General features: G+C 41.2%; 1 protein-coding gene across 4 annotated transcripts in view; it reads left to right on the forward strand.

Annotated features, from left to right (window-relative positions):
- The window catches only part of LOC112227935 (anion exchange protein 2), an 80496-nt gene that overhangs the window by 10178 nt on the left and 47654 nt on the right, over nucleotides 1-22664 (forward strand). The window contains exon 1 of one of the 4 annotated variants that reach the window (XM_024392951.2): nucleotides 21445-21637. The exons of 2 other annotated variants lie outside the window; for them this stretch is intronic. The gene's annotated coding sequence lies outside the window, so the exon portion shown is untranslated. Of the gene's footprint in view, nucleotides 1-21444; nucleotides 21638-22664 lie in introns of those variants that run through there. One more of the 4 variants, XM_024392952.2, reaches the window with a different exon arrangement.

Genomic DNA, 22664 nt, shown 5'->3' on the forward strand with positions numbered 1-22664 from the left:
CTGACATCACCGGCAAACACGTCGCCTGTGAGCACAAACCCACTGTCGCTGGACCAAACAGGACTGGCAAAAAGTGCTCTTCACTGACGAGTCGCGGTTTTGTCTCACCAGGGGTGATGGTCGGATTTGCGTTTATCGTTGAAAGGATGAGCGTAACACTGAGGCCTGTACTCTGGAGTGGAATCGATTTGGATTTGGAGGTGGAGGGTCCGTCATGGTCTGGGGCGGTGTGTCACAGCATCATCGGACTGAGCTTGTTGTCATTGCAGGCCATCTCAGTGCTGTGCGTTACAGGGAAGACATCCTCCTCCCTCATGGTACCCTTCCTGCAGGCTCATCCTGACATGATCCTCCAGCATGACAATGTCAACAGCCATACTGCTTGTTCTGATTTCCTGCAAGACAAGAATGTTAGTGTTCTCCCATGGCCAGCAAAGAGCCCAGATCTCAATCCCATTGAGCACGTCTGGGACCTGTTGGATCGGAGGGTAAGGGCTAGGGCCATTCCCCCCAGAAAAGTCAGTGAACTTGCAGGTGCCTTGGTGGAAGAGTGGGGTAACATCTCACATCAAGAACAGGCAAATCTGGTGCAGTCCACGAGGAGGAGATGCACTTGTTCAGGGACACATTATTCCATTTATGTCAGTCACATTGTCTGTGGAACTTGTTCAGTTTATCTCTGTTGTTGAATCTTGTTATGTCCGTACAAATATTTACACGTTTGCTGAAAATTAACACCGTTGACAGTGAGAGGACGTTTCTTTTTTTTGTTGAGTCTATATGGATGAGCGATGGCCGTGCGTCATGGGCAAGATGGTATAGGATACAGGATATACATATGAGATGAGTAATGTAGGATATGTAGACAATAATAATAATAATAATAATAATAAAGTGACGTTATTTAAAGTGACTAGTGTTCCATTTATTTAAGTGGCCAATGATTTCAAGTCTGTGTGTAGTTAGCAGCGTCTGATGGCTATTTAACAGTCTGATGGCCTTGAGATAGATGCTGTTTTTCAGTCTCTCGGTCCCAGCTTTGATGCACCTGTACTGACTTCGCTTTCTGGATGATAGCGGTTGAACAGGCAGTGGCTCAGGTGATTGTTGTCCTTGATGATCTTTTTGGCTTTCCTGTGACATCGGGTGCTGTAGGTGTCCTTGAGGGCAGGTAGTTTGCCCTCAGTGATGCCTTGTGGACCGCACTACCCTCTGGAGAGCCTTACGGTTGTGGGCTGAGCAGTTGTCGTACCAGGCGGTTATAAAGACTGACAGGTTGCTCTCGATTGTACATCTGTAAAAGTTAGAGTTTTTGGTGACAAGCCAACTTTCTTCAGCCTCCTGAGGTTGAAGAGGCGCTGTTGCACCTTCTTCACCACGCTGTTTGTGTGGGTGGACCATTTTCAGTTTGTCTGTGATGTGTATGCTGAGGAACTTTCCACTACTGTCCCATCGATGTGGATGGGGTGATGCTCCCTCTGCTGTTTCCTTAGGGGCGGCAGGGTAGCCTAGTGGTTAGAGCATTGGACTAGTAACCGGAAGGTTGCAAGTTCAAACCCCCGAGCTGATAAAGGTACAAATCTGTCGTTCTGCCCCTGAACAGGCAGTTAACCCACTGTTCCTAGGCCATCATTGAAAATAAGAATGTATTCTTAACTGACTTGCCTAGTTAAATAAAGGTAACAAAAAAAAAAAGTCCTTGAACATATCGTTTTGTGGACGTTGAGTGAGGTCACACGTCTGCAAACTTGATGATTGAGTTGGAGGCGTGCATGGCATGCAGTCATGGGTGTACAGGGAGTACAGGAGAGGGCTGAGAATGCACCCTTGTGGGGCCCCAGTGTTAAGGATCAGCGGGGTGGAGATTGTTTCCTAACTTCACCACCTGGGGGTGGCCCATCAGAGCCCAGGACCCAGTTGCACAGGGTGGGGTTGAGACCCAGGCTCTCGAGCTTAATTACGAGTAATCTGAATAACTCTAAATTAAGCATTTACTGTAAGAGTACCTATGTCTTTGTTAATCGCTCAATGGAGAATGGCCGCATGTACGCACTCCCTTAAATCATTTGGATAAAACATGCTTTCTATTTTTTTGATTCAGCTTTGTTCAATTGTGTTCTTCATAATATAAAATAATGCCACCGAATTCTAAGTTAATTAGACTGGAAGTTATTTGCTTGACATTCACCGGCTTTACCCTAGGTCCACCTGTGTAATGATCATGCGGTTAAATCGGTGTCTTGATATGCTCACTAACAGGGATGTAAACACATTTGTTCACAGAATTTGAGAGAGTTAAGTATTTTGTGCCTCAGGGATCTTTTATTTCAGCTCATGAAACATGGGACCAACACTTAACATGTTGCGTTTATATTTTTGTTCCGTATAGTTAGAGTTATTAGCCCAGTTATAGATAATTTGTAGTCAGCAATGGGGAAGTGATTGCTTCCTACAAGAACACAAAATCTGTGCATTCTTTTGAGATCTTTTGAAAAACAAGTTGTTGTATTTTGAGACCGGCTTGAATGACCTAAGTAGCCAATAGGCAGAAGGTAGCATAATCTGATTCTCTGTAATAGTGGTATGGGAAAAATTATGCATTTAATTTTGTTAAGTGGTTTCTTGCATCAAAGAATGCAACACATTTTTGTGGATAAACAGGTTAATGTCAAGCCCTGCATGTTTCCTGGAATGTAGACCGACATTGAGCACCACACATTGGCTGCTACTGTAGGCTGAATGAATAAATGGCTATTTCCATGTTAAAATGTAATGGGATGCATTTTTTCCATTTGTATTTGATGGTAGGCCTACAATAAAATCAAATTGCCACAGTAGCCTACTTGACCACTGTTAAAACTAACTTAAAGCAGGCACAGGCGGTGTTCACAGAATTTTCACAATGTTCAATTTTGAGCTCAGTGACAAACAATTTGAGGGAATGTTGTTTGGTGCACTTACAAACTTCACCTCCCAGTCTCACTCCGTTTATACTGCCTCCCCTTTGTGTCCATTGTGATGCGCCGTCTGTCAGTATGATGTTAGTGCCCAGCGTGGCCTAAAACCATGACCTCAATCAGGTCAATCCCATCTCTCTCTGCACATATTGTTAATCTCAGACCAAACATGAAACCAAGTATGTGGTCCTTATGAACATCATGAATGTACTGTACTGAAATATCATCATCTGGATGACAATTTCTATTAGTCTATTCATGCCAACATGAATGCGAAAGACTTAGATTCGCTGAGACAATATTCAAAATGTCTGACACTGCTGCAGTCTGTAAATGTGTACCATTTTCCAAAGACTACATTGAAGACACAAGAAGCATTTAGATTTCCACCTGGAATAGTAATAGCCTATCAAATTCAGCCTACAGCTAGTGTATCATGTTATTCATAGCACACGATTTCCCAGGAATTTGAAAGCCTCTGTATTTGAGACTGGAGTAAGATTTCATGATCATTGTTCAGATTTTCTCCACGCCTCAGTCTTGAGTCTTTTGGGACCAACTTGCGGGCCAACTCAGCTTATTACAAAGAGACACCTGGTCAAAGCTTCACATTTACCATTAATGTCTTGTGAGAAAAGTGACTGACATTTTGTACTGCCAATGCAACCTGAGATGCTCTCTGCTCAGTGGTCTTGTATTGATTTTAAGAAAGGCGTTGATTTTTATGGTTAGGTACACATTGGTGCAAAGACAGTGCTTTTTTCTCGAATGCGCTTGTTAAATCACCCGTTTGGTGAAGTAGGCTATGATTCAATGATAAATGAACGGGCACCACACCGATTATATGCATCGCAGGACAAGCTAGATAAACTAGTAATATCATCAACCATGTGTAGTTAACTAGTGATTATGTTACGATTGATTTAAAAAAAAAAAAGAGATATGTTTAATGCTAGCTAGCACCTTACCTTGGCTCCTTGCTGCACTCGCATAAGAGGTAGTCAGCCTGCCACGCAGTCTCCTCGTGGAGTGCAGTATAATTTGCCATGATCCAGAAATGCCGATTTACCTATTGTTATGAAAACTTGAAATCGTCCCTATTTAATCGGCCATTCCAATTAATCGGTCGACCTCTAGCTTGAACCATACAAATGTAAATATACTGAACAAAATTTTTCATTGTTGCATTTGTAAGATTTTACTGAGTTACAGTTCATAGAAGGAAACCAGTCAATTGAAATAAATAAATTAGACTGGGCAGGGGTGCAGCCATGGGTGGGCCTTGGAGGGTATAAGCCCACCCACTTGGCAGACAGACCCAACCACTGGGGAGCCAGGCGCAGCCAATTAGAGTGACTTTTTCCCACAAAAGGGCTTTATTACAGGGTTGAGGTCGGTTCGTCGTACTGACAAATGATTTAAAACGACGTTGGAGGTGGCTTATGGTAGAGAAATTAACATTCAATTCTCTGGCAACAGCTCTGGTGGACATTCCTGCAGTCAGCATGCCTCTTGCATGTTCCCTCAACTTGAGACATCTGTGGCATTGTGTTTTATGACAATTGGCTTTTTATCCCCAGCACAAGGTGCACCTGTGTAATGATCATGCTGTTTTATCAGCTTCTTGATATGCCACACCTGTCAGATGGATGGATTATTTTAGCAAAGGAGAAATGCTCACTAACAGGGATGTAAACACATTTTAGAGAAATACATTTTTTGTACATATGAACAATTTCTGGGATTTTTAAAATGTAATCTCATGAAACATGGGACCAACACCTTACATATTGCGTTCATATTTTCATTCAGGGTAGATCATGATCTGAGAGATTAGGCTACATAGTGTCCATTGCTGGTGTGTGTGATGGCCAGAAGAGAGCATGATCGTGAACCATGACTGTGACTAGTGCATAAACCACAGGTCTATTAAAAAAGGACCTCAACTGGGGATTTGGGATTTTTCCTTTGGTGTTTTTGAGAAGCTTACAGAGATTTACCATGCTTTTTGATCTGGATCAAGAGTTTAATTCATCACCTTTATACCAAAGACTTTCAGCTTTTTGTTCAAACTGATGCCAAGTACATATCTAGCTAACGTATTTGTCTACAAGAGTGATTACGTATTTAATTTGGATAATTCAAACACAGCAGTAGATGATAAAAGTCTATTTAGCATGCAAGGCTATTAGCTCCGACCTCTAGGCTCCATTCCAACATGCCAATGGGGTGTGTTTGGGACTCAGCCCTAGGATGTATGGAAGGTGTGGTAGTAGGCAAGTTGGATGATGGTTGCTAGTTTCTATGTGTCAACTTGTGTGCTATCAATAGACTACCCACCACACCCCTCCACTCAATAGCCCTTGCTTGCCTCCCTGAGGTAATTGTGCAGAGGAGGTGGTTCTTGTTACAGCAGGAAAATGAAATGCTTTTTACAATGTTCTTGACATTGTCTGTTGTCACAGGATTGTTATGTTGAGCCTCTGAAGTTTCCATTCTGATCCTGCGTTTTGTAACCAGGTGTGAATGTACCCGTTGTTAAGTCGTAAATATAATTTGGATGCATTCATGTGATTTGAACTCGTTGAGAAACGCTGATTCGATAAAGGGCCTCGTTGCCAACATCCCAAAGTATCCCTTTAACCAAATCGCTATCGAGACTATCTGCATTGCCACTTTTTTTTCTCATCACATATGCTGCTGCTACTGTTTATCTGTCACTTTATTCCTAGTTATACAGTATACCAACCTACCTCAATTACCTGCACATAGACTCGGTACTTGTACCCGTACCCGTGTATATAGCCAAGTTATCGATACTTATTGTGTTTTTATTTTTATTTATTCATTCTTTCTTTATTGTTGGGAAGGGCCCTAAGTAAGCATTTCACTGTTAGTCTAACCTTGTTGTTTATGAGGCATGTGACAATTTGACTTGATTTGATAAGCTAATGGCCAACAAGCTGCAGCAACCATACATTTAAAATACTGCTATCATGCTTGTAAACTAATTATAGAGTTAAAAATCACAATAATAGATTGCTTTTCATAAATAATGTTTTGTTGCATTTAACTTCTGAAAATGCTGTTATAGAGGCCATTTCTTAGTAGGTGACGTCTGAGTTGACCATGTGTGGGAAGTGGGTGCTCTGGATGATGGATGAGTTTCCAGCTAGTAATTACCAGTTGGAGGGCTGTTCAAGTGGATTTTTCGCAGTCGTATGTGGTAAATTCCCACTTCCCACTTTGTTATGAACGCACCATGACAGTACCTCCAAAGTTTTGACTGTCATAAATGGGGCGTGTCTGTAGCACGGTACATCGCCCAATTCATTGGAAGCTTTGGCTTGCTTATATAGAGCGGGTACTACAGGGGTTGCTCAACTAAAAATGTTGCGGTTATGCTGCAGGATTTAGAGGTAATTTATGGTTTAGTACGGTACCCTGCGTCACTACTTCATTGACCAGACCAGCACAAGGAGGAGTTGGAACCCAAAAGCATAATCAGTGCTCTAAGGCGCTACTGTGTCTCTAAAAATACACTTATTTATTTGTTACTACTCGTCAGTATTACTTACTAAAACTGTTGTTACATTAAGGTTTTTATTCTAAGAGAAACTTAGACTACAATTATGGTGTGGAAATGTTTGGATTATTTTTGCTCTTACTGTAGTACTGTTTTCTACAACCGACCGGTCACGTTGTACAGCTCCCGAGTGGCGCAGCGGGTCTAAGACACTGCATCGCATTGCTACAGATGCTGGTTCAATACCCATGCTGGCCATGCCCGGGTGACCCATGAGGTGATGGTAGGCTTTTGATTTCTCTCCCTCCTAAAAAGATAAATAAATCAATCTAAATAACACTGGCTTTATTTACAAATTAGTAACCATGTCTCACCCCAAGTTCAAGAATGGCCTTTTTCTCGCTCACTTTACGTTATTTGAAAGCTAAATAAAATCTCAAATATTGTTATTTTTAAAACAAAGCTATTATTATGAATAATAATTCATTTAGAATGTATATAAAGCCCCTTAGATATTCTCAGATATATTATGAACCCTATTTTTCACAAGCGTAGCAGGCTGTGAATTCTGCAAACAACGTTTCTAGTCAGCCAAAATTTATACTTAAATCCGAACAGGATTTAACGAAGAATTACATGAAAAGCGCAAATTTGTAAATCCCAAACTCGAAAAGAAATTTGAAAGGTAGATACAAATTATTTGTGACATTGTGGTTACAATAAAGAATGTAAACAACATGCTGTGTTTTTATTTACAGTAGAGATGGACAGCTGGTGGCATTTTGAAAACAGGGTTTCAAACACTTGTTTTTCACAAGTGTACTGTAGCAGGTGTAGCCCTACAGTATTAGCAGGAAAATAGACTCTTTATAGCCTGGCTATTGTAGGTGTGAACATCCCCCTGCTTGACCAGTTCATCTTTGCTTGTAGGCTTGGCAGAGTTACGGATGAATGTTTTCAGTTGATGCCAAACAAGTTTGATCAGGTTTAAATTGGGGTGTCAGGGTAGCCTAGTGGTTAGAGCGTTGGACTAGTAACCGGAAGGTTGCAAGTTCAAACCCCTGAGCTGACAAGGTACAAGTCTGTCATTCTGCCCCTGAACAGGCAGTTAACCCACTGTTCCTAGGCCGTCATTGAAAATCAGAATTGGTTCTTAACTGACATGCCTAGTTAAATAAAGGTAAAATAAATCAAAATCAGGAGACCTACATGTAGAGATTCAAAAAAAACATTTTTAGATATACTGTAGGCCTACCGTAGGTGGTGTTGGTCTTTTATTTATTTTTATTTAACCTTTGTTTTACATCATGGTCTACTTACTCTGCTGGCGTCTTGACCCAGTTTATGCCCTCATTTGCAATGCAAACTGGGCGGCAATGCAAACCGGGCGGCAGTGTGTTTTCGGTCATTGTCTGCTTTTGGAGAAGAAAAAAATACCATTAGCCTAACAGGCAAAATTAGGTACAATACTAGAAATATACATGTAACTAGGCCTAAACATAACAAAATATTGCTATAATCCTACCTTGAAAGAACCGACGTGGTCCCAGAAACACCTCTCTAGCATAGGGTCCAGCATATTTCTTGATTTCTTCCTCAAAGAAATATCGAGCCATGATACCTGAAAAAGGAGGCAACAGTGAATTATTGTGGAACACATAGCAGTCCGTGATGTGTAGGCTACAATATTTTATTTACCTTTTGCTTTGTAAATAGCCAAACTGGGCCTGGTCCCTGGCTTGGTCTTCCTTTTTTTCTGTAACTTGCTGTAAATTGCTCAAGGGCCATGGTTGATTGGTCTGTGAAGATAACATCATTGAATGTCTCGCCAGCTTTGATCTGGGCCTGCAGGACGCAAAGTTCTTTGTCAGACGAATCATTGGGTCGAAACTACAGAACAGTATAAAACAAGCTCACATGGTTAATGCTCTGGAAAAAAGTGAGTATACATACATACACACACACACAATCGTTCAAATGTCCTTGTTTTTGAAAGAAAAGCATGCTTGTCCATTTTAAAATAACATCAAATTGATCAGAAATACAGTGACGACATTGTTAATGTTATAAATTACTATTGTAGATGGAAACGGCTGATTTAAAAAAAAAAAATTTAAAAAAAAAAGGAATATCTACATAGATGTACAGAGGCCCATTATCAGCAACCATCACTCCTGTGTTCCCAATGGCACGTTGTGTTAGCTAATGTGTTAGCTAAGTTGATCATTTTTAAAAGGCTAATTGATCATTAGAAAACCCTTTTGCAATTATGTTGGCACAGCTGAAAACTGTGGGCTGATTAATGAAGCAATAAAACTGGCCTTCTTTAGACTAGTTGAGTATCTGGAGCATCAGCATTTGTGGGTTCGGTTACAGGCTCAAAATGGCCAGAAACAAAGATCTTCTGAAACTCGTCAGCCTTAGTCTATTCTTGTTCTGAGAAATTAAGTTTCTTCAACTGTCTTCTGAGTGATTAGAGCGATGTTGATGTTGTGCCGTGATGCCAGCAGATTACAGAAGGCCTTTGCCGATCGCTCATCTTCATTCATCAGTGAGTCGATGGCTTGAATAGTCTCGATGGAAATGGAATACAATGTGAAAATGTGCAGTATACAGTAAAGACCAGCAGTCACTTTTTATTTAAGCATTATTAGACCCACTTTACAGTATAGTCTCCCACTGTACCTGTTGATTTTCTTGGGCTTTCACATTCAGCGTAGCACAGGCATCTGATGATAGTGTTTGCGAATAGCACTGACCGTGACCAAAATCCCCAAGTTTAAATGTCTCAGTAGAGTTTCCATTCATCCTGAAAGCCCTAAAATGGTCACTTAAATGAATAGAGATCCTAGTCATGGTGCTACAGTATGTTACAGCATAATCAAAGTGAGAACAATCGCGATTAGGCACTTCACAATGTTTACTACAGTATGTACTGTAGGCTATATTTACTTCAGACAGCACAGTAGCTTAATAAAAAAATGCAGGTGGTTTCTATCTTCAAAATGCTTTATTATCCAAATGTTTAAAATGCGTGTGGGTGACGACCTGTAACCGCAAAATGTCGGATAAACCATATACTGTACTGTATTTCTTCATCAGCGTCTTTATGCTTTCGTTAATAAAATGTTGATAAAAATACTCTTTCAAAATGCAGATGTTTATTTCCTTATGGCTCCATAATGAATTACTATGAGAATAAATATCCACTGAATGACAGAAATATTGGAATAAAGTAGGCTAATGAAGGTAAGCAAATAGTTGCTTACTGGAAAATACTCTTTCAAACACACAAGGTTATGTTGTACAGCGCCATTCTGGCTATTAGCAGGGCTATTAGCAGGACAATAGACTTGCCTAGAAAGAGGGTAGGGGGAGCATTCTATCGCCAAATGTATTTCTCGTTAGGTTAGCTGTATCACAACCGGCCGTGATTGGTTGCAATTTCAGTTTAACCTCTTGCGACGAGCAAACCCGTATCCGGGAGCATAATCATAGCCTCAAACGCATTAGCATAACGCAACGGACATAAATACCCCTAGAAACTTTTCCTATTCATGAAAATTGCAAATGAAATGAAATAAATATATTCAAACACAAGCTTAGCCTTTTGTTAACAACATCTCAGATTTTCAAAATATGCGTTAAAGCCAACGCTAGACAAGCATTTGTGTAAGTTTATCATGGCATAATGCTATGCTAGGCTCTGCTGGCAGCAGGCAACATTTTCACGAAAATAAGAAAAGCAACCAAATTAAATAATTTACCTTTGAAGAACTTCAGATGCTTTCTCTCAGGAGACTCCCAGTTCGATAGCAAATGTTCCTTTTTTCCAAAAATATTATTTTTGTATGCGAAATAGCTCCCGTTTCTTCATCATGTATGGCTGAGAAATCGACCGTAAAATGCTACAACTATAATGCCAAACTTTTTTTCAAAATTTGCTCCATAATATCTTCAGAAACACTGCAAACGTTGTTTAGGATCCATCCTCAAGGTGTTTTTAACATATATATATATATATATTTGATAATATATCCGTTGAGGCAATTGGTTTCTCATAAGAAGCGATTGGAAAAATGGCTACCTCAGTATTTTACGCAAGGTTTTCTGCGGGAGACACCATGTGACCACATGCTATATATGGTCCCTTACAGCCATTCTTCAATGGAAATGCCTAAAAAGACGTCACAATGCTGTAGACACCTTGGGAAATAGGTGGAAAACGTAAGCTCATTCGTAGCTCATTCACAGCCATATAAGGAGTCATTGGCATGAGGCGGTTTCAAAAAATGCGGCACTTCCTGGTTGGATTTTTATCTGGGTTTCGCCTGTAACATCAGTTCTGTGGCACTCACAGACAATATTTTTGCAGTTTTGGAAACGTCAGTGTCTTCTTTCCAAAGCTGTCAATTATGTATAGTCGAGCATCTTTTCGTGACAAAATATCTTGTTTAAAACGGGAACGTTTTTCATCCAAAAATTAAAATGGCGCCCCCTAAATCCAAGAGGTTAATCTACCAGAAAATACAGAACAAATAATACAACAAATATTGTGGTTAAATTCAAATATCTTAATTGATAAAACATGTTTATCAATTGGAACCTTTTAATATGTAGAAATAATAATTTATTATGCATCACATCCGACCGTGATTGGGAGTCCCATAGGGTGGCACACAATCGGCTCAGCATTTCTCTCCTTCTAAAAACAGAAATAAATGTTTTGGCCTTTGGTGGTCAAACTAGTACCAACTAGCATTAATGGTAAAAATGGCTGACAATTTAAATAACGTGCCATAGAATTCTGCAGTATGACACAACTTTTAAAGGAGGAACCACTGTACCTGTTTGCTGAAATGGGTGCAATAGGGAAGTTCGTAACATGGCTCAAGCACTTTCACAAGGTGCTGAACCCCCCCCCCCAATTCTCAACCACCGTGAAAGTGTGCATATCCACGGCTATAAATCAAAGACTGTAAAAAATATAAACATAGCTTACCTATCGCTCTTGTAATTTATTTGGCCCAGTCAGAATCAGTTGCCAAGGAATGTTTGAATGCAGAGGAGAGACTGTTGTATTGTTTCTTTGAGTTTCCGTCTTGCTCTGGTTTACTGGGGTGATGTCGGTGTAAATCTGTCGACATATTTGAGGTGTTGGCAGCTGCAGAGGCTATTCTCATAGAGCGTGGCGACATACTGTTAACGTTTTATCCACAACACTCTGTCCTTCACCGTTATAATCTATTGGGAAGCCAAAATGTTCCCAAACTGGAGATTTAAACAATGATCCTTTATCGACCCCACCACTCGCCATCCTACAGAACTAGTTCCCGATTGCACCTCAAAAGGACAGTGTGAAATGTGGCAATTAAGATTAGAATTTTGGTTACAATGTGGGCATAGTCAAATCAAATCAAATTTTATTTGTCACATACACATGGTTAGCAGATGTTAATGCGAGTGTAGCGAAATGCTTGTGCTTCTAGTTCCGACAATGCAGTAATAACCAACAAGTAATCTAACTAACAATTCCAAAACTACTACCTTATAGACACAAGTGTAAGGGGATAAAGAATATGTACATAAGGATATATGAATGAGTGATGGTACAGAGCAGCATAGGCAAGATACAGTAGATGGTATCGAGTACAGTATATACATATGAGATGAGTATGTAAACAAAGTGGCATAGTTAAAGTGGCTAGTGATACATGTATTACATAAGGATGCAGTCGATGATATAGAGTACAGTATATACGTATGCATATGAGATGAATAATGTAGGGTAAGTAACATTATATAAGGTAGCATTGTTTAAAGTGGCTAGTGATATATTTACATCATTTCCCATCAATTCCCATTATTAAAGTGGCTGGAGTTGAGTCAGTGTCAGTGTGTTGGCAGCAGCCACTCAATGTTAGTGGTGGCTGTTTAACAGTCTGATGGCCTTGAGATAGAAGCTGTTTTTCAGTCTCTCGGTCCCAGCTTTGATGCACCTGTACTGACCTCGCCTTCTGGATAGATAGCGGGGTGAACAGGCAGTGGCTCGGGTGGTTGATGTCCTTGATGATCTTTATGGCCTTCCTGTAACATCGGGTGGTGTAGGTGTCCTGGAGGGCAGGTAGTTTGCCCCCGGTGATGCGTTGTGCAGACCTCACTACCCTCTGGAGAGCCTTACGGTTGAGGGCGGAGCAGTTGCCGTACCAGGCGGTGATACAGCCCGCCAGGATGCTCTCGATTGTGCATCTGTAGAAGTTTGTGTGCTTTTGGTGACAAGCCGAATTTCTTCAGCCTCCTGAGGTTGAAGAGGCGCTGCTGCGCCTTCTTCACGATGCTGTCTGTGTGAGTGGACCAATTCAGTTTGTCTGTGATGTGTATGCCGAGGAACTTAAAACTTGCTACCCTCTCCACTACTGTTCCATCGATGTGGATAGGGGGGTGTTCCCTCTGCTGTTTCCTGAAGTCCACAATCATCTCCTTAGTTTTGTTGAGTGTGAGGTTATTTTCCTGACACCACACTCCGAGGGCCCTCACCTCCTCCCTGTAGGCCGTCTCGTCGTTGTTGGTAATCAAGCCTACCACTGTTGTGTCGTCCGCAAACTTGATGATTGAGTTGGAGGCGTGCGTGGCCACGCAGTCGTGGGTGAACAAGGAGTACAGGAGAGGGCTCAGAACGCACCCTTGTGGGGCCCAAGTGTTGAGGATCAGCGGGGAGGAGATGTTGTTGCCTACCCTCACCACCTGGGGGTGGCCCGTCAGGAAGTCCAGTACCCAGTTGCACAGGGCGGGGTCGAGACCCAGGGTCTCGAGCTTGATGACGAGCTTGGAGGGTACTACGGTGTTGAATGCCGAGCTGTAGTCGATGAACAGCATTCTCACATAGGTATTCCTCTTGTCCAGATGGGTTAGGGCAGTGCAGTGTGGTTGAGATTGCATCGTCTGTGGACCTATTTGGGCGGTAAGCAAATTTGAGTGGGTCTAGGGTGTCAGGTAGGGTGGAGGTGATATGGTCCTTGACTAGTCTCTCAAAGCACTTCATGATGACGGATGTGAGTGCTACGGAGCGGTAGTCGTTTAGCTCAGTTACCTTAGCTTTCTTGGGAACAGGAACAATGGTGGCCCTCTTGAAGCATGTGGGAACAGCAGACTGGTATAGGGATTGATTGAATATGTCCGTAAACACACCGACCAGCTGGTCTGCGCATGCTCTGAGGGCGCGGCTGGGGATGCCGTCTGGGCCTGCAGCCTTGCGAGGGTTAACACGTTTAAATGTCTTACTCACCTCGGCTGCAGTGAAGGAGAGACCGCATGTTATCGTTGCAGGCCGTGTCAGTGGCACTGTATTGTCCTCAAAGCGGGCAAAAAAGTTATTTAGTCTGCCTGGGAGCAAGACATCCTGGTCCGTGACTGGGCTGGATTTCTTCCTGTAGTCCGTGATTGACTGTCACCCTGCCACATGCCTCTTGTGTCTGAGCCGTTGAATTGAGATTCTACTTTGTCTCTGTACTGACGCTTAGCTTGTTTGATAGCCTTGCGGAGGGAATAGCTGCACTGTTTGTATTCGGTCATGTTTCCGGTCACCTTGCCCTGATTAAAAGCAGTTGTTCGCGCTTTCAGTTTCATGCGAATGCTGCCATCAATCCACGGTTTCTGGTTAGGGAATGTTTTAATCGTTGCTATGGGAACGACATCTTCAACGCACATTCTAATGAACTCGCACACCGAATCAGTGTATTCGTCAATATTGTTATCTGACGCAATACGAAACATATCCCAGTCCACGTGATGGAAGCAGTCATGGAGTGTGGAGTCAGCTTGGTCGGACCAGCGTTGGACAGACCTCAGCGTGGGAGCCTCTTGTTTTAGTTTCTGTCTGTAGGCAGGGATCAACAAAATGGAGTCGTGGTCAGCTTTAGTCTAGTTGTTTTAATGGAATAGCCTGAAATTAGTTTTCTTTTTCAGCTCAGATTTACTCAAGAGGCATAGGCCTCCAACGCAGCGCAGGCATAGCCTATAGGCCTAGTGTTTTGTATTTTTTTATATTTTTTTGTATGTAATCTGGTTCACAGTCCGGACTGAACCAAGGTCCATGTACTGAATGGTTTGGTACGAATACGTGTACTATTACACCCCTCGAAACCACGTTTGGCTCTGATCCATGAATTCCATTCTAGCCATTACAATGAGCCCGTCCCCCTATATCTCTTCCCACCAGCCTCCACTGGTATCAAGGCTAGAACGATGACTGAATTTTCCTCTTTAGACAGTGGGGTCTGTTGACAATAAGGAAGCACATGAAAACCTCCATCAGCATGCCACCATGGGATGTCCTCAATCGGCCCTTTTTATATATCCCTCCCCCAAGACAGGTGCTACTTAACTTGCAGACAGAGCTGGACAGACAGAGCCGGCTGACTGATTATTCTGAGGGTAGATGGAGAGAGCTGGACGTACAGTAGATTCATCAGGAGCAGCTGTTGCTGTGTGTGTGATGCTGGAAACACTCCAGTTACTGTGTGCACAGAACCCCCAAGTGCTAGTGCTATTTCAAGGGAAACAACTTTTCAACGGAGACGAAGCTATCAACACTGACCACTGCCAGATCACCATAGGAATAAACCAATAGGCCAGCTGGGCTTATAGCAAACACCTATCTAGATCCAGGGTCCTTCTTATTCAAGTCGGTGCCAAGACAATTTTGAGAGGGTTTTGACTAATCAGGGGACTGGTGAGTTTTTTTATGATGCGCCTGTTTACTTACTTGCAAATGTGTAATGATATTTGTTGCCTGATCCGGGATTAATAATGTTACCACTATTTGACATTACAAAAAAAGTTAGCTTCTGAGGGATCATTGATCTGAGTGTGTATCTAGATCATAGATCTAGATATAATGATTGAGGCCTCTAGTGGCCAAAAGGCTTTATTAGCACGGGCAACGCTTTATCTGTTAAAATGCACCAATCGACTGCACTGCAGGCATTTATTTAAAAAGTACTAATATCCACGTATTTAAAAAATTATAATAATCCTATGCTATTGATAGCATAAATAGCATAATCCTATGCTATTTCAAAATACCCCGGGATATGATAAATACGGTATAACGCCCAACCCTAGAATGTCCTTTTAAAAAAGCCACTGCTGCAAAAAAACTAGTGGAAACACTGGGCTACAGGCTTACAACAGGAACAGAAATGATAGGAAGCAGTAGAATCTGCTGCAGAAAGGAATTTTGCTGATGGTTTCAAAACTCAGTCCAAGTGAGCTCGAAGTGTTTAAAACACCATAGTTATATATCACTCAAAGGTATACATTTCATTATTATTAGATTTTTTTTTTAATGTGTATCAGGCAATCGGTTAGAATACCTTTTTATATCTGTTATATAGACTAGGCTATATTTATAGTCTTAGATTTATGTTCAGGTGTTTGCCCAGTTACAGAAGTTTTGGTAATTTCAGCCAGGTTTGGATGATGCTGTTGCTCACCACATCGTCAACTATTTCCGCAAGCAAATATGTACTCTGTTTTCCTTTTTGAAATATTGAAACTGACCAAGGGAATATAGTTGGCTATGTTGCAGAAAGAGCAGAGAAAGAATGCTGTTTACATTTCAAACTATCTACTGAGCATTCGCCTAATTGTCTGGTGGCCACGGTAAAAAAGCTCATCCTCCACAATCCAAAGGGGCTCTCACACCTCTTTTTATAGGTCTGACCACAGTACTCCATGGAGAAATGTTATTTTCAGTGTGCTATTGGGACAGAGGAAACCCCAGTCTTTGAACTGGTGTCTAGTTTGAGCTCATTGTGGCTTTTGCTCTGCGTTTCCTCTTTCTTCCAGAATGTCATGTGACTCCCTGTGAGCACATATACCCAATGACAAACAATCATGCCTGCACACTAATACTCTCACACACACACAGGCACACACACACAGCTGTGTTTTTGTGGAATTTCAGGACTTTTTCAGGGGTAAACATTTACCTAACCTTAACACAAAGACCCTAAATCGAACACTTAAGCTTAAAATAGCATTTGACCAAATTCAGGTTCTTGTTTTCCTACTTTATCAGGACATTGGGGTCCTGATAAGGTAGGAAAATAAGTACACACACACACACGTTATGTTCTTCTATCATCATGGGGACCTAAAATTTAATTTCCATTCAAAATCCTATTTTCCGTGACTACGAACCCTTACCCTAACCCTAATTGTAACCCTCCACACACACACACACACACACACACACACACACAGGCTCACATAGGCCTTGTCACCCATGGCTACAGGCATTTCTTCAGCACTAAGTCTCATGTAAGCTGATGTAGGAATGCTTGTTGTTTGACCCACTGGCTAAGTGTTTAGATTGAATTACTGCACACTTTGTTCAAAACATGTATAATCCAGTACCTTAGTTGACTTTATGTGGAATTGTTTGAAGTTTTAAGCGGATTGATAGGAAAAACGGAACTAACAGAGGTATGAAGCTTACTATACCTCTGGACTACAATAAAGCATGGTTGCAATCATTTCAGTATCTCAAAGTTTACATACACCTTAGCCAAATGCATTTAAACTAAGTTTTTCACAATTCCTGACATTTAATCTTGGTAAAAATTCCCTGTCCTAGGTCCGTTAGGATCACCACTTTATTTTAAGAATGTGAAATGTTAGAATAATAGCAGAGAATGATTTATTTCAGCTTTTATTTCTTTCATCACATTCCCAGTCGGTCAGAAGTTAACATACACTCAATTAGTATTTGGTAGCATTGCCTTTAAATTGTTTAACCTGCGTCAAATGTTTCCTTAGCCTTCCACAAGCTTCCCACAATAAATTGGGTGAATTTTGGCCCATTCCTCCTGACAGAAGATAAATGTTCTATGGGATTGAGGTCAGGGCTTTGATATGGCCGCTCCAATACCTTGACTTTTTGTACTTAAGCCATTTTGCCACAACTTTGGAATTATGCTTGGGGTCATTGTCCATTTGGAAGACCCATTTGCGACCAAGCTTTAACTTCCTGACTGATGTCTTGAGATGTTGCTTCAATAAATCCACATAATTTCCCTGCCTCATGATGCCATCAATTTTGTGAAGTGCACCAGTCCCTCCTGCAGCAGAGTACCCCACAACATGATGCTGCCACCCCTGTGCTTCACGGTTGGGATGGTGTTCTTCAGCTTGCAAGCCTCCCCTTTTTTCCTCCAAGCATAACGATGGTCATTATGGCCAAACAGTTGTATTTTTGTTTCATCAGACCAAAGGACATTTCTCGAAAGTACGATCTTTGTCCCCATGTGCAGTTGCAAACCTTAGTCTGGCTTTTTTATGGCCGTTTTGGTGCAGTGGCTTCTTCCTTGCTGAGCGGCCTTTCAGGTTATGTCGATATAGGACTTGTCTTACTGTGGATATAGATACTTTTGTACCTGTTTCCTCCAGCATCTTCACAAGGTCCTTTGCTGTTGTTCTGGGATTGATTGGCACTTTTTGCAACAAAGTACGTTAATCTCTAGGGGACGGAATGCGTCTCCTTCCTGAGCGGTATGACTGCTGCGTGGTGCCATGGTGTTTATACTTGCGTTCTATTGTTTGTACAGATGAACGTGGTACCTTCAGGCGTTTGGAAATTGCTCCCAAGGATGAACCAGACTTGTGGAGGTTCAGTTTCACTGAGTTTGAAGGTTGGCCTTGAAATGCATCCACAGGTACACCTCCAATTGACTCAAATTATGTCAATTAACCTATCAGATGCTTCTAAAGCTATGACATTGTTTTCTGGAATTTTCCAACCTGTTTAAAGGCACAGTCACCTTAGTGTATGTAAACTTCTGACCCACTGGAATTGTGATACTGTGAAATAATCTGTCTGTAAACAATTGTTGGAGAAATTACTTGTCATGCACAAAGTAGATGTCCTAAACGACTTGCCAAAACTATAGTTTGTTAACAAGACATTTGTGGAGTGGTTGGAAAACGAGTTTTAATGACTCCAACCTAAGTGTTTGTAAACTTTGACCTTCAACTGTATATGTGTATATTTCGGGACGGCAGGGTAGCCTAGTGGTTAGAGCGTTGGACTAGTAACCGGAAGGTTGCAAGTTCAAAACCCCGAACTGACAAGGTATAAAAACACTTTAAGATCTAAAATCTAAAAATGATACATTCAGGAGTATTGTTGTCATTTGATTTTGTTATGTTTGAGTCACTCAGATAGCATAAGCCATGACCGAATGTGAGGAATTGCAGTACAGTTTCTGTAAAACTGCACATTTTTCTCATGGCAAAATGTGTAGAATTGCAGGAAATTAGCTTTAAAACGGCTACATTTTTAGGTCAGCCAACCATCATTAGCCATGCCCCCCCGACAAAACCACCACCTACCACCACACACACACACACAACTATGTTTGATCCAGAAAAAACCCTGTACTATGCTAGAGTTTGGTTCAGCGGGGGTTAATATAAACCTCGCTGTGTGCCTATCCGACCTGTGCAACATGTTGCAGTTGTTGCGATCACCACCGTGTCATGCAAATGAACGTGACGTGACTGTCAGCTTCTCTCATCAAAGCAAATTAATTTATCAGGATCATTATAATGGATACATACAAATAACATTTTTTTGCATGACGTGCTTAAAGTACTTGCATTTGGCACTCTGAAATTCAAGTACTGGAATACCTTAAATCGGACATTTTCTGAAGTTGGTACTTGAAAAGTACTTAAAGTACTTGAATTAAAATGAGAGGACAACAGACAATGATCAAATATGTTAATATGAAGAATATTAGAAACATTTATTTGTCTTGTGAATTCATTTCCTGGCAGAGTACTGAGTTTTATTTCCTCTGGTTGCTAGGCAAGCTCGCCCAGTCCAACCACACTGCGACTCTGCCAAGCAGGTACAGAACTGACTGATTAGGCGCCACCAAACGTCACATCGATAGCTAAAATGCCGGGCAAATACAGATTCCTTTTTGCTTGGCAGGATATTTGTTTATGAATGGTTTTGCCAGACCCATCCAGGGATGTAGTAGAGGGTAAACACGTTAACGTCTTTTACTCATCTTTTTATTTGTGAAATAGTTTACTCTCTTTTTAAAATATTTTTTTAATATCGTTTACACACTTATTGCATTCCCAGCGTTGTTCAACAGTCAGAAGGCTTCTTGATCTGAGTTCTAATCGCACATACCTCTGCGAATGAGTGGAATCATGAACTATTCATGTATGCTCATTATGTTCACCTGCTCCCTTGTATTTTGCCTTGTTTGCAGCGAATTCATTCACCACTCTGTCCAACGAGACTCCACCCACGACAGGCTGAGAGTTGAAATTAACTCCATCAGACACTGCTGACAGTGGGATTTTGTTTTAGCATCCCTTGACTCCTGCTGTGTCAGCAGACATTCCCCAAACGGGGGAAAAAACTGCCACTCAAAAAATGAATGTACAACTGGTAAATAGTCGCTGATATTTCAGTCAGATGTCTAGGTAGCTCAAGTGCTCTGGGTGTTAGCCAGATAGCTAGCTATAACTAGTTGGCTAGAAGGATGAAGTTGGAAGCTAATGTTGAACAGAGCCTGACCTCAGCAGGAGTAGTTGACTGAAATTAAGCTAGCTATAATCAAAATATGGGCTACTATAAGTTCTCATAACAAAATGTATTTTATTTTTACAGTGAGTAGTGACACAGTGGTGAGTCAGGATGCAATGAACGAGGCAAAGGAGATACACGGAGAGAGAATTAAACCAAGCAGGGAGAGCAGTTAATAGTACAGTGGGTTCTAAACATAGTGGGTCCTTTTGTGTTGGGACAGCCTGTGGGACCTAAAATTTGGCGAAATATAAAGATATTTTAAATTTCATTTTAATATTATTATCATGTACACAAATATAAATGTTACAATTTTAAAAAATGTACTGAATTACAGTACATATAAGGAAATCAGTCAACATCATCAGTACTGACTTACCACTCCATGTATGTAGTGAAACATATATTATTGAGTAGAACTTGTAAGATAGTGATGAATAAATAGTTAGTTTGTTTTTTCCCCTCGTGAGGTTGTGACGATATATGGTGGCGACTAGAAACACTTAATCTGAACTATTACAAATGTATGGTCCTTGAAAATAAATATGTGCTTGAAAAAGTACTGAAGTCCTTGAATTTGACTTACCACGGTTTGTACCAAACCCTGAAAGAAATTTGACCAACCACCTTGATTCGGTCTTAGGTAGCAAAATTTGAAATTTGTGTTTTTTACATTGGATAAAAGCATTTTGAGGAACAATGGGAAAGTAATTCTGCTTTGAAAGTTGATAAGCTGGCCTTTGAATGTTTTGGTATCTACTGGAGAGCTCTTCTGTCTACACCCATTCAGCGTTGTCCACACCCTCTTAAGCCAGCCCCACCCATCTCTTTAAGGATTCACATGTGAGGTCACGTACTAAACAGTGAGAACTGTGGTAAAGATTAAGACTAAAAGTGGTACAAGTAGTAGCCTACAATTTAAGGAAAAATTCCAGGTGAACAAAGTGTCCCGATATCTAGTATTTAAAAATATTTTCTAAGTGTATGGATCTCTACAGAAGCTGTAAACGGTACAGCCAAGCCAAACGGTTACTTGCACAGTAGCAATATCAGATAGTGTCAATATAAATAAAATGATATACATTATGTACAATAACGATATCGGTAATAGATGAGGTAGTTGTATGCATACAATCAAGGGTAAAGTGGCTGAGCAGCAGGATAAAAAGGAGAGAGTCACTTGAATAAAGGCACTGCAGATAGTCCTGATTACTGGTCCATCCAAACCAAGCATGAAGAAGGGAATCTATATTTGGAGAGCCTGTTTCTGTCCTGCCCTTGATTTTGGTGCAGGGCATATGATGTCCATAGCCTCTTCGTCACAAAGCTCCCTGATCTTCTCAAAAAGATACGTTTGTCTAGCTGTGTCCAGGTGGTGCAGGCAGACCATCTATGGGAGGAAGGATGTCTCAGCAGCTGAAACCTGGTCCCGACTGAGTCCAAACGCTCCTTGGCGGCAACAACACCAGGCTCCAGAGCATCGAGGCTGGAAAACAGGAAAAAAAAAAAGTGAGCTCAGTAAAAGTTGTGCCAGTCATGTTGGAGGTAAATTAAATGATCAAAACACATTTATGCTTTACATATATCGATTCCTTGTAGTGACACCACACCGCTGATTTTGTCACATGGGATGGCAGCAGCTTTCCACCAAGTGTTTGTGTCCTGGGTGGTGTCCTGGTAATACTATTGCATTATCCTCTGCGTAGTTGTTGAACTTCACAACTCGCTTCAGGTGTAAGCTGTGCTTGCTTGGGTTAGCTCTCTTTTTGATGTGAGGCATTAGACCATTCTCCTTGTTTGACTGGTGGAGGAGAGTCAGGCGTGTGCTACTGATGCTCAAAGACATATTCCAGATACAAGTATTTTGGCATTATTATACATAGATAGCCAGGTGTGTCTGACGGTGATTATGGCTAACTTTATGGGTTATGTAATCATCTTGCGAAGTGTTGTCTTTTGTTTAGACATGCTAGCTAAATAATGAACCATAATCCTAATCCATATAGTACCAGCAATACAAACCGATTGTCATAGCTAGCAAAAGTTAACCAAATTGGTTCAATGTTAGTTAGCTAGGTAACATTAGCTATACCTAGCAATGCAAATGTCATTCTGAGAACGTTACTACACAGATAGTACATGTAATGTTAGCTAGCGAGCCAGCCATCTAATGTCAGCTAGCTAGCTAACAGGAAGCTTTAACTTGGGGTATTTTGTTCAGACATCTAGCTAGCTCAACAATGACCCATAATCCCAATCCATAGAGTACCAGCAATACAAACCGATTTGTCATAGCTAGCTAAAGTTAACCAAATAGGTTCAATGTTAGTTAGCTAGCTAACATTAGGCTATAACTAGCAATGTGAAATGGCTTTCTGAGAACATCACTACACACAGATCATAAATGTAATGCTAACTAGCGAGCCAGCCATCTAACATCAGCTACTTAGCGAACAGTAAGCTTTAACTTGCAATGAAAACAACTTTCGAACAAAATTAGGAACATATAATATCTGAAACTGTAACTGTAGACTCTTAAAAGCAGGAAATGCATCACCGATGCTTCTACTAC

This window comes from Oncorhynchus tshawytscha, linkage group LG29, assembly GCF_018296145.1.
Source record: "Oncorhynchus tshawytscha isolate Ot180627B linkage group LG29, Otsh_v2.0, whole genome shotgun sequence".
In the NCBI taxonomy this organism is placed as follows: domain Eukaryota; kingdom Metazoa; phylum Chordata; class Actinopteri; order Salmoniformes; family Salmonidae; genus Oncorhynchus; species Oncorhynchus tshawytscha.